We start from the raw sequence: 11493 nt of genomic DNA, 5'->3' as shown, positions 1-11493 counted from the left end.
GCTTACACCTGCCGTACACGAATTATAGCAATGATTTATTGTGTCATAATGATAAAAGGACAATATATAACTGTGCCAAAATGGGTTAGAAACTAAAGTTAAAGTTTCTTTTGTTTAACGACACCACTAGAGCACATTGTTTTATAATCATCGGCTATTGAATGTCAAACATTCGGTAATTTTGAGTCTCAGGGCGAGGTCGTAGCTAGGATTTTTTTTCGGGGGTGGGGTGTGTGTGTGTGTGTGTGTGGGCAACTGAGTTGTTAATAGTCTAAAACTCCTTAAACGGTAGTTACGGCCCTGCAGAGAAAACCCGCTACATTTTTCCATTATTAGCAAGAGATTTTTTATATGCACTATCCAAGAGGTAGGATAGCACATACCACGGCCTTTGATATACCAGTAATGGTGCATTGGCTGGAATGAGAAATAGCCTAATGGGCCAACCGACCGAGATCGATCCATAACCGACCGCGCTACCACTGGCCTACGTCCTGCCCCGGATTGGAAATTTAATGAAATATTTGTTTTGACGTACTACTGGTTGACCTCACCATAGGTACCCCCAACAGCTACCCCCGAGTACTATTATATACTAACGTCCAAAAGAACTTTACATACATAAAATTGGAATAATTTCATAAATATTGTTGCAAATAAAAATGAACCAATTTAGAAACCACCTTACACTTTGCATATAATCACGAAGTGCATTGTGACGTTTAAATGGCGAACTTCGTGATACTTTCATAAAAGATCGCTTTCTGCTAATCGAAGAGTAGTCCATTAAGTGGCGACAGCGGGTTTTCTCTCTCAATGTGTGGTCCTCAACCATGTCTGACACCATATAACCGCAAAATAAAATGTATCCAGTGCGTCGTTAAATAAAACATTTCCTTCCTTCCTTCTCCCAAGAATTATTAATGCGCTTCGCTTAGTGTACAAGTTAAAAGTCCCATTTTGTTTAATGACACCACTAGAGCATATTGATTAATCATCGGCTATTGGACGTCAAACATTCGGTAATTATGGTCTGGTCTTCAGAGAGGAAACCCGTTATCTTTTATATGCTCCATCCCACAGACAGAACACATACCACAGCCAATCGTGGTGTACTGGCTGGAAAGAAAAATATCCCAGTGGTTCCACCGACGGGGATCGATCCTAGACCGACCACGCATCAAATAGGGAAATATCCAAACTTTTAAACAGAACATTCACAGGTGTGTGCAGAAATTTTTAGCAGGGGGTGGTGGTGGGGATTTAGACCCGGACAAGCAAAGCTTTCCTTGGGAAAGTAGAGGTTTCGACCCGCACCTGACATGGAATACCTTTAGGGTGTAGTTGACGGTTAAAATACTGTGGGAACTATTCTTAATATTTCACCAACCAAACATAATTATGAACCCCATGATGGGTTGGTGAAACGAGTGTTCGAAAATACCCCATTGTACATTATATTTACACGTGGACACAAAACACCCGCCATCTTCGATTCTACTCACACAATCTCCAGGCCAGGAACTGTTAGAAACCAGATGTAATTGAAAGAAAGAAATGTTTTATTTAACGATGCACTCAACACATTTTATTTACGGTTATATGGCGTCAGACATATGGTTAAGGACCACACAGATTTTGAGAGGAAACCTGCTGTCGCCACTACATGGGCTACTCTTTCCGATTAGCAGCAAGGGATCTTTTATTTGCGCTTCCCACAGGCAGGATAGCACAAACCATGGCCTTTTTTTTAACCAGTTATGGATCACTGGTCGGTGCAAGTGGTTTACACCTACCCACTGAGCCTTGCGCAGCACTCCCTCAGGATTTGGAGTCGGCATCTGGATTAAAAATCCCATGCCTCGACTGGGATCCGAACCCAGTACCTACCAGCCTGTAGACCGATGGCCTAACCACTACGCCACCGAGGCCGGTAGATGTAATTGAAATTAAAAGATAGTTTGGTTTGTTTAATGACACCACTGAAGCACATCGACTAACGGATTGAAAACTTATTTTATTGCATGAACAACAAAAGGATTGGACAAAAGTTTGCATACTTTCTTGGCCCTTTTCCCACCGATTTAATAATCACCGGCTATTAAATGTCAAACAGTTGGTAATCTTGACATATAGCCTTAGAGAGGAAACCCCTCATACAGTTTTCCATTAGCAGCAAGGAATCTTTTATATGCACAATCCTAGACAGGATAGCATACCACAGCCTTTGCACTCATGGAACGAGAAATAGCCCAATGGGCCCACAGAGACAGAGACAGAGACAGAGACAGAGAGACAGAGAGAGAGAGAGAGAGAGAGAGAGAGAGAGAGAGAGAGAGAGAGAGAGAGAGAGAGAGAGAGAGAGAGATCTTAGACCCCCCAAAAAATGCTTTACCACAGACCTACGTAACATGTTGGTCCCACCCTCACGTAACTGAAGCACCTGCTAATTAGGGCCTCTTTGGGTAAATTTGTTTTATTGGGACTCCAGTACTCAAGAGTCAAACTCGACCTGGACCAGAGTACCCGACACTTAGATGATAATGAGACTAAGGAATGGAATAAAGTGAAATATCATTATAAATTTAATTTCAGCGCTGAACAATGATGCCAAATCATGTCATTGTACTGCTTTCCACTTCAGTTTTCCCTCCATGTCTCATAGCCATATAATGTAACTGGCGGCAAGGATATGGCAAAATGACATAAAAAAATATAATCAAGTTGATAGTTCTCTTCTTTCTGGTCTGTTTTTAACATCTCTTCTTTTCAGCGGAGCAAGCCCCGGGCACGTCACGGTGGTCACCCCCCTTTCAAGAATCAATTTAATACTGATGTCCCCCAATGGAGGACGTATCAGATATTATGCTGATAAGAACAGATATCGATCTTAGCCAAAAGGCCGAGACGCGGGTGCTGGAGTCCTAAAACGAAAACGAGTCTTGGTAGACTCGACCCATGCACTCGAGAAGACACTACTGCTAACGATAATCAGATTTGACGGTTTCTCATCCTGTCACTTTAATTTAAAGCTGTAGTCTCCAACATATTTGTTAATATTTAACACAGGCGAGTGTGCAGGGGTTGACCCCTTTGAACGTTACTTATCCTGCAGGATAAAAACAAACTAATTAATGACATATATTGGATTTACTCTGTTCAGGACGAATAGAAAATTGTACTTTGCAATCTTTGCAGAATTTTTTTCATTTTTACAGTCACAGGATAAATCGGATATCCTGTGACCAACTGGGTATTTTCTATTCTAAATTTTAATTTACATTAAAACAAGGTTTTCAGTTAAAGATATAACCACGATAGGTTTGTTCAGCAAATGTTTGAGAAAGTAGCTTTATGTATTATAATAACAGATTTGATAATTTCCCCAAGCCAAGACCACAAATTAACTAGGCATAAATCATGGGCTAGTGCATTTGTCATACCATACTGGAATGAGACAGCTGTATATATATATATATATCATATACATAGGCGTCGGAAGATGGCAGCAACTGGGGGGGGGGGGGGGGGGGGGTGTCACTTATTAAATGCGAATTCATATTTGAAATTAAAAGAAAATTCCAACAACATGTTATAAGGTAATTTAGAGTGTGCATATATGTGCGTTGTTGTTGTTTTGGGAGTAGAGTGGTGGTGTTGTGTTTGCTACTCTTCTGTTTGGAATATTTGTAGGGATAACACTAATTACGGGTAAAGTTAGTTGTGGGTTAATATGCACAAGACAAACACCAAGTCTCCGACATGCTTTAAAATTACTTAACAATTATTAGGCCAAGTCTCAAAGTGAAGTAATTCAAGTTCATATTGTGCAATTTAAAGCTACGGTATCCAAAATATTGTCTCAAGCACGATGTCTGTATGTCAAAAGCAGTAGTATATTCCAAAAAGTAGTATATTCAATGTCGTACCTGTGCACAAGGAGAGGCCAAAGGATGTTTTGACAATCTCATGACTGCTCTAAAGAATCGCTCAGCATATACTGCCCAGTACTTATCCCTGTGGGACGTTAGACGTCGTACAAGATTAGGTCTCGCTACACAAATACCATCTGCCACTGCCTTTCCCCGTTAAATTACCCAGCTTCAGGTCAAGATTGCTAACAGAACGCGTTCTCGTTGGGAAGATTTCCATCTAGATGTCCACATCTGGCTATCCATGCCAGTGATGCAAGAACCTGGTCCGCTGTACACTCATATCCCAAAATTTAAATTCAGTGCTTAACAAAATACCATGACCAAAATCCAGCTAAAAGACCTTCCATTTAAAAATACAAATCATTTAAATTCAATCCCAAATACTAGAAGTGAATATGCCATACACGAAATGAAAAAAAACAAATCACAACTGGCATAGCCAGAGGGGGAGTTGGTGGGGACCACATCTTTGGGCCTCCAGTTATGTATACTAACATATTTGCCCGTCTTCGTTCTGACAAGACATATTAGGGCTGTTTAAGTTTGGGTGCCCCATCCCCCCTTTATAAAATCAGGTTGTCCAGCACACCCTTTTGAAAAAGTTGGACACAATTAGGAATGAAAATATAGAAAATGTAGGACAAAAGTAGGAAAATGTAGAACAAAAGTAGGACTGAAACAGTACGTAGTGACATTATTCATGCTCAAAACACCTTTTTATGTGGTGCTCAGTTTGTACATGTATTTTGTGTTCTATCAAAAATAATGTGATCTTATGTAACGGTCACGTTATAGTTATTTCAAATTACTGTACACTATATTAATCAATATACATATTTACATGCATAGGAATGTTGATGCACAGTAAAACAGAGTTAACATGATTAATTTAAGTTTTCCATAATGTATTATTGATTCTGAAGTCATACATACACATTGTACATTATAATCATGTTAATCATTGGAAAATATGTTGGCTTTGAGGGTATAATTTCAATATGTCGAGATTATATAGTGCCACAAATTGGGAGATATATCTTGCTGCCAAGAAAAATTTAAATAATTCCCGTAACTGATGACTTTTATAACAACACAAGGAATATGCACACTTTAACAGCAATTCATGGCATTTTAAAACAAAAAAGTAAGAAAAACTAAGTATTCTGAAGAAAAAGTACGAAAAATAGGACGACCAAAAAGTACGATAGCTGGACAGTCTGTAAAATATTTGCCAATTAAGCCAGTACAACAGTGTTTAAATAAATTATAAACTCATGTGTTGTGGCAACAACTGTTGGGAATCAAACGAAGCTTCTGGCCTCCACAATCCAATCTCACCCCCCCCCCCCCCCCCCCCCCCATTAGTTATCCTACTGTCACACAAAATGTACTCCCAAAGCTTTATCTGTTCTAGAGGCATAGGCAGATAAAAAATAGTAATAAATATTATAAGACAACCCATGCCTACAGAACAGTAATAATAATACAAAATAAAAATAATTAAAAAAATTTATTAAAACCCCATTGCAGTCTGGTACATGAGAATACTTCCTAACATTTTCTTTTTTCTCAAAGAGTAAATATATCTGGTACAGGTATTTCAAAAATGTATATTTCTGTGACATCCATCTCCAAATCCTCGAAACTTGTACAGTCAACTGAGCAATTAAGGATTACCGTTTGATGGGTGGTGTCAAACTGAATCCAAAGTCTTGGCAGTCTGAATTACTCCTTAGCAGCAATATGTCAAACACAAAAAACAATAATATATTGTATTAAATGAAATTGTTGAAAGTGTTTAATTTTCAGCAGCAATTTCACCCCCTACCCCAGTTTTTCTTTCACATATCAGTTGAAACTGTTCTATTATTTCTATCATTCTGTTCTCAGTATCAAGATGCAATGTAATTTGTTTAATAGTTTGTCTTCAGAATCTCATCTAATCAATGACTCCACATCCATTGGTCCAGTTGCTGAAATATATAAAAACAAACATGTTAAGTATTTCACATCCATTTGAAGAAGTACATTAGTCTGTAACTTAATTACATATTATTGTATTAATTTAAAGTTTAATTTAATTTAATTTTCGGAATTTTTTTTTTTAACAGGAAACAAAATCAGTGCGACTAAACAAAGTATAAAATTAAAAAGTATAGCAGTAAATTAAGAAAAGCAGTAAACAATGTATTTAACTTTGATGATGTTATTTGATTTCTATTAGAAAGTTGCACAAAGCTACATATAAGATGACATGTGGAATAAGGAAAATGCCTATGCTTTGCTAAAATTTGGGGTATAAAATAATGAAGAAAAACAAAACTACTGTCTCCAAAAGAAAATCATATTTAGGGTAGGTAATAAAAACAAAACAGATGTAAATGCCTCATCTAGGTGGTTATGGGTTTGAAATGTTTTGAAATTAGGGTTAGGACATTACATTTCAAGCACATGACCATTTATAAACAGCAGTTCTTTTACTATCATTTATCTAAACATTAAAAAATATATCTATTAATTTCCAAGATTTTAGGGTATACAAGTTTAACCTCAGTAGCCTCTAGCAGAAACCATTAAGTTGAAAATTCTAAGAATAACAATAAAGGAATAATAAAATGTTTTACCAGTATTTATTATAAATTACCCAAGATTGGTAATTGATCTGCTGTTAGGTGAGGAATTGTTTTAATATATATTATGGTAAAATTGGGTTGTTTTAATTGAGGGGTGGGGTGGAGGGGGACTAATGGATAAGTTAAAGTTTGTTTTGTTTAAAGACACCACTAGAGCACATTGAATTATTAATCATCAGCTATTGGATGTCAAACATTTTGTACTTTTGACATGTATAGTCTAGAGTGCAAACCTGCTACATTAGTAGCCAGGTATCTTTTGTATATATACTCCACCCAACAGAGAGAATAGCACATACCATAGCCTTTGATATACTAGTCGTGATGCACTGGCTTAAATCGAATCAAACCGAGAAACCGTAACCGGCAGATCTGTTCCGATTGCAAAAAATCATTATTATTTTATTATTTTTTGCTTCAAAACATTTCAGGGTCCCTACATAAAATTTGCCTAATTTATAACTTTCCAGACAATATTTCCTTATCCCCCCCCTTAAGTTCACAACCATATAGGTTACTCCCTCACCCACCCCCCTCCCCACAAAAGCACACACACACACACACACACCTACACACATGCAAACAAAAAGAAAAGGAAAAAAAGGTAAGACTTCCAAACGTTCCAGCATGCTTGTTAATACTATCACTAACCCTAAACCTAACTTAAGCCTGAATTAACTGAATGCTGGAACGATTGGAAGTCTTGCCAAAACTTTTATTTTGGCCATTCGTCTGTGTGCAGTTTAACGACGGATTCTTAACAACAATATATACATCGAAGGCTGATTAAATGAGTCAGTAAATTCCATTACATTGGAGGAAAAGTGATTCTTAAACTCTTACCTTCGTAGAATTTATATACCAGTTGAATTTTGATGGATTTCGGCAAAACTCCACTTTCAATACCATGTGACGGTTTCGCAGGAAAACACTGATTTTATGTCAATCCTAGGCTCCGCATAGTTGTCATCGCTGTTAACATATGTCAGCAGAAGTATACGTTTACTATGATTATAATTCAGCTGGAGGATACAATTATTTTAACTAATTTTAATGCTAACTATACAAAAACGTCACACATCGAAAAAAAAGTATGTTGTCTAACCTATAATGGCGTCCAAGCAAAGTTGGGCCCCGCAGTTTTTGAACCGCGAAACATGATTGGTCCAGCGCGGTTGTCAATCACGCCATATGGGGAGGGGTCAATTCTTCTCGACATTTTTCTTCGTTGATAAAACTAGCACGCTGAAGGTTTTATGACATATTACGATCAAATTAAATATTATATTGTTCGTGAATTTTAGCTATTACATTGTCTTTAAAAGGCATTTCAAACAATATCATTAAAATTATAGGTAACTTTTCACTCGTTCTTTCTTATTTCTGTTTATTGTTTAAACAGAACTATATTCCTATGTGTAATAATTGGTGGTTCATCGGTCCGCGTAGTAACACAGCTGACCTAGTTGTGTAAATTTAGAAATCCCCGTCATTAGCTAGCAGTGTTAATTTTTGAATTATTATTTGGAAAAATGTTTCCAATTTAGGGCATGTAATAAATACAAAACTACATATATGTGTTTTTCTGATTTCTGTATTCCACTCGTGTATTTCCTGTATTTCCTGCAGGAAATACACTCGTGGAATACAGAAATCAGAAAAACACATATATGTAGTTTTGTCTATATATTAAACGACAATAATTGCCATAACACGAATCGTCGCTAATGATGGCCGTTCAAACATGTGTCTTTCCACAGTTTATTCATCTTCACCACGGACAATACGATGTGGGAATCCTCTGTTGGCAAACAATTACAAACATGTCTTTTCAGGTAACTGTCCTTCGAATAATAACTGTCACGCGTGAATATCACAACAAATGTTCAAAGTTATGAAATTTCCTTTTCGCCCCATGACGAAATCGCACCGTGTGTAAACTGACCCATAAGTTAACATTTACTAATTTTTATTTTTTTTAAACAATATTTATTCATTTAAAATAAATGAAATGGATCGGCAAACAGGCTGTAGGCCTATGTAAATGCCTCTCCACAATATAATTTGACATAATACATTAATTGAAATAAATGATGAACATGAAAGATAACATTACATAAATAACATTTCAGCCATTGCATACAAACTACAAATACTTTGTTAGATATAGAACTCACATTCATAAATATACATGAGCTACGTGTGTAAACCATATATACACCTCGTCATAAATATCGCACCACCCAATTTTGTTCACTAAGTAAAACTGGATCTTCAGCCTCATAAAAATGGTGCTTAGAAAAGCACATTAAACTGTTTATATGGCCTCATGTGAGCGTTCAGTCAGAAAATTTACAACACAAGACCGAATTTGAGCACTAAATGAGGGTTTAATTGTAGCAAAGTAAAGTTCACTAAAATCACCGTAAAATACGGTGAAATAAGTATGGCTGCCGGGGTCGTTACAACAGACACACAACACAGTTCACATTTCATTAATGTCAAACACACTAGTAAGGTCCACAATGACTGGCTAACTCAGTATCTGGTGTAACCGCCTCGCACTTGGATAACATGTTCTACACGCCTTCTCATGCTTGTCACCAGACGTCTGATGCTCTGTTGAGGGATCTGCTGCCACTCATCATGCAATGCATGGGTCAATTCCTGAAGGTTCTGAACTGGAGGATCCCTTGCTCTCACCCTACGTCCCAAAATGTCCCACAAATGCTCAATAGGATTTAGGTCTGGACTTCTGGCAGGCCATGGTAGTGTCTCAATGGCATTGTGTTGGAGATGCTGAACAACAGCTCGAGCACGATGTGGTCTGGCATTATCGTCCATGAAGACTGGACGTGTGGCGAGAGCATGGTTATCGAGTTGAGGCACAACAGCACCGTCCAGGATCAAGTTCTGGTACATCTGTCCATTCAGTGTTCCGGGAACTGTGATGAGGTCAAGTTTACAATCATAGGAACAACACCCCCACACCATGACGGATCCACCCCCAAATGGAACCTCAGCTTGAATGTTCCTCTGATCATATGCTGTGCCTCTCTGCCTCCAAACTCGTGCCCTCCCGTCTGTATGATGCAGCAAAAATCTGCTTTCATCGGACCAGTGGATCCTTCTCCATGTCCTCAGGTTCCAGCGATTACGTGCTTGGCACCAGGCTAAACGGGCATGGCGGTGCTGATTTGTGAGGAGTGGACGTCTGATTGGTCGTCTTGCTCTCAATCCTGCAGAATTTAGGCGTCGTCTGATGGTGCTGATGGACACTCTGTTGTATGGATGCCATCCATGTCGCAGCTGTGTACAAGTAGACTTTGGGCTTCGTCTGGCTTGGCGTACGAGAGCACGGTCTTCCCTGTCATTGGTTTTTCTGGGACGTCCAGACCTCGGTGCATCCTTCACTTCACCGGAAGCAGTATGTTTACGTATTAGCCTGCTGATGACAGTGTGATTAATGTTCAATTGTGTTCCAATAGCACGACATGACATACCAGTCTGGTGCGTACCAATAATTTGCCATCTTTGGTTCAGAGGCAATGGACGCTTGGGCATTTCACTGGTTGGTCAAAATAAAGCTTAATTTATGCCTAAAATAAAATTTTAGCTGTGTCTACCAACATAACATACACCAAAAGAGGCTATGTGCATACTGCATTGTTAGCAAACCGACCCCCGGATCAATCATGCTCGACTGAGCATGCACGTGCAGCTCGGAACGGTGTGTGTTTGTGATATTATGTTCACAGATGTTGTAGTATATTAAATATATACTTGTAGTTTAAAAAACCGAAACTTATATTTTCTAATTTTACTTTAAAATGTGTGGTGCGATATTTATGACGAGGTGTATATAATACAAATTTTAAGCAAAACAGGCAAAAGGTGCACCAGACTAATATATATATATATATATATATATATATATACTAGGTAATGTATAATTATAAAGTGAATCGCTTTGTTAAAGTAATAAAATTGTGCACAGATTGTATTATCTTTAGGTTCAATTCAGAAGGATAATCCTTATTTCCAAAAAGCACTGCTTTAATGTCGAAACCTCTGTTATAAAAGAACATGGTTGGGTGAATATGATCATACAAAGGACAACAGAACAGAAAGTGGACTGTATCTTCAAAAGGATGGCCACAACGACAATAAGGATTATCATAAATGTGTCTTAAAAATCTGCGGGCATTTACTAATAGCATCATATATACAGCTAAATAAACAAATTACGTAATTAACCAACGACTCAGTTTTGTAACTGATGTGTATACCATATCAATTAATATTATACACAAACTATTCTGTAATACTGTTTACTGACATTAATATAATAAAATCATTAAAATGTCAGATCCTTCCATTACCCCCTGCTTAAGTGTTTAGCATCCCTGCAAACACTATTAATAACTTCAAATATAACATATCTCCACGTTATCACACTATGCAAATCGCGTATCAATATTTAAGTAACTATCACTTCTCTAATGACACTCTTCCATTAAACAAGCAATTATATATTCAAATTCACAACAAAAATTACTATGGTCAATATGACCCAACTGGCATTTGGCATAACACAATATATAGATAGAGTGTTGAATTCTGCTCAATCTAATTAAAATTAGCTCCACTATTACATGTGGATCTAAAGACAGCCAGTTGGAGCTCATGTCCACCAATCAAAACCTTACTTGCAGAATCCTGACAGTGATTTAAAACTAACAACACTGCATATAGTCGCCAATGTCCAGGTAACATTTCGTCTGTAAATAATAATTTAAATATTGACCAATCACACTTCGCCTTTTAAGTTTTATAACGTTATTTGGGAGCATACAAATTCTAAAAATATCGGGCGAGTCTATTTTAGTGGCCGCAGTACAGCGAACCATACCAATACATGCGGG

The 11493-nt window shown here is 37.6% G+C and overlaps 1 pseudogene; it reads right to left on the bottom strand.

The window, feature by feature from the left end:
* Nucleotides 1-2796: 2796 nt before the first annotated feature.
* LOC121385706 lies at nt 2797-2914 on the bottom strand (annotated as a pseudogene).
* Between the last annotated feature and the right edge of the window lie 8579 nt (nt 2915-11493).

This window comes from Gigantopelta aegis, chromosome 11 (genome assembly GCF_016097555.1).
Source record: "Gigantopelta aegis isolate Gae_Host chromosome 11, Gae_host_genome, whole genome shotgun sequence".
NCBI classification, from domain to species: Eukaryota; Metazoa; Mollusca; class Gastropoda; order Neomphalida; family Peltospiridae; genus Gigantopelta; species Gigantopelta aegis.
Note: the sequence above shows the minus strand (reverse complement) of the source record. Positions and strands in the feature narration are given on the sequence as shown.